Raw genomic sequence first — 1946 nt, 5'->3', positions numbered from 1 at the left:
TTCCAATGCAACACATAGGCAACTATTTTACTAATTAAAATAATAAAAAGAAATTTACAAAGATCCTGAAAAATATCAGCAACTAAAACTAACCCCGCTGGAATCAAATGCAACCTTCAAGTGATGTACACACTCACACAACAATTGATTTGTTGTTTTTGGAGGTACCAGACAGAAAAGGCTTCTTTTCCAATAAAGATCAATACAGATGTCTAGGGCAGCATTGTCTCTGAATGGATATGTGATCAGCGTCATTCCCCGACCCTCGCTGTGAATTACTTGCAGCGTTTGAAATCTTGAGTCTGGCTTTGTCCTTCGGTCCACGGCTTCTGAAGCATCTCAACTATCAAATTACACCAACAAGTTAGGGCCGATTTATGAGAAATCACTTTTTAAAGGAGGAAAAACAAGGAAACAGGCAACGCTGTGTAAATACGTGACCGTGTGATGAAAATTGCTGGTGGTATTACCTCCTCCATCAAAAACCTCCGCTATTGTGGTTAGCCCTTTAATCATAACATGCATTGCATCTGCAAGTAAGTCGTGATGTGAACTGCTGAATATTTTCCGTGTGAGACACCCTTCAAAGGAAAGGGAAAAAAATGGAGTCGATTTTAAATTCATCTTTAAAAACGTACAACCTAAGGGGACCTTTTCACTTAAACACGAGCTAACCCACTCACGCAGAAAAGAGGTTTAACAGCTCTCAAACGCAAGACAGGCAGGGCTGATTGCAGGGAAGGAGGCAGAGTGTGTCTGCTTTTAGAGGCTGTGTTGGCTCAAGTGAAGCCAAACTGGACACAAATCATCTGGAGCACCATCCAGAGGGGTGGGCGTGTGGGTGGGTGGGAAGGCAGAGCAGATAAAACGAATCCTAAAAAGCTCCTGGCAGCTGAATAAAACAGCCCCAAAGGCTGTCTGTCATGGCATGGTGTTCAAGCGTTGGCCCCCTCTTTCTGTTTCTGGCTTTGTTCGTGTCCTGGTTTCACGGCGCCTTTCATCTCCCTTCCCTGCCTCTCCCATAGGTGCCTGCGTAATTACTACTGACACAAAGAGAAGGAAGCAAACATGAATCCGCAAACATTACTAAAGTAATTAATTCCCGTCGATTCACTATCTTTCGATTCATCTGCCGGTTTGATGAGCTTGCCTGCTCCCCCCCACCTCCCCGTCTTATTTCCCCTGCAAAGCCTGATAAAAGAACAGAGAAAACCCAGATTTATTGTCACTTATCATTCAAATTACGCAACAAAGTCACCTTGCTTGATCCTTTCAGCTCTGAATATTCTAATTTGTCAACTATAAACACTTCACCACACAGCCTTTAATAGCACGGAGAGGAAAAGCTTGAATCCTATCTCACGGCTTCAGTCTGCAGGTGCGGGGAGCAGAAGCAGATACTTCCCTGTGAATCATTTAATGGCAAATAAAACTGTAACTTCACAGTCTTTGAAGAAGTGCAGGCTGTCTGGTTTTCGCCACGGCTGTGATATATTTATGACAGCAACGAGGAGGATGTCTCTGTCCTCGATTTGGAAGAATCCGTCTAGCCGTAAACAACATTAGCGTTGGCGGTTGCAGTGGATGCAGTGTTGTAATCTTCAGCTCGAACCTTGTTTGATAAAGCCTTTTTCTCCGCAGAGCACGTTGGTTGTGGTTTAAGAAACCTTCATTTTCTTCTTGTTCTCTGGTTTTGCCTTCTCTTTCTTTGTGCTTGCATGAGAAATCCACTCTAACATCATGATTGCATCACCTCACACACGTCTTTCCTGTGGGCATGAAATCAGCACAACAGCTGGGCTGTCAGAAGGTGTCGTTTTTGCAAAAAGGAAACAGGGGAATAACTGGCTGCGCAGGCTTTCAGAGGATCCTCCAGACACGCTGCCGCCTACCCCCCCTCCTGCTGCTCTACGATGAACTGCTGAACTCCAGATGGGGCTGACTCT

Source organism: Rhamphochromis longiceps, linkage group LG13 (assembly GCF_057381845.1).
Source record: "Rhamphochromis longiceps isolate RC_006_pf linkage group LG13, R_longiceps_female_GT1.1, whole genome shotgun sequence".
NCBI lineage: Eukaryota > Metazoa > Chordata > Actinopteri > Cichliformes > Cichlidae > Rhamphochromis > Rhamphochromis longiceps.
This window is presented reverse-complemented; position numbering follows the sequence as displayed.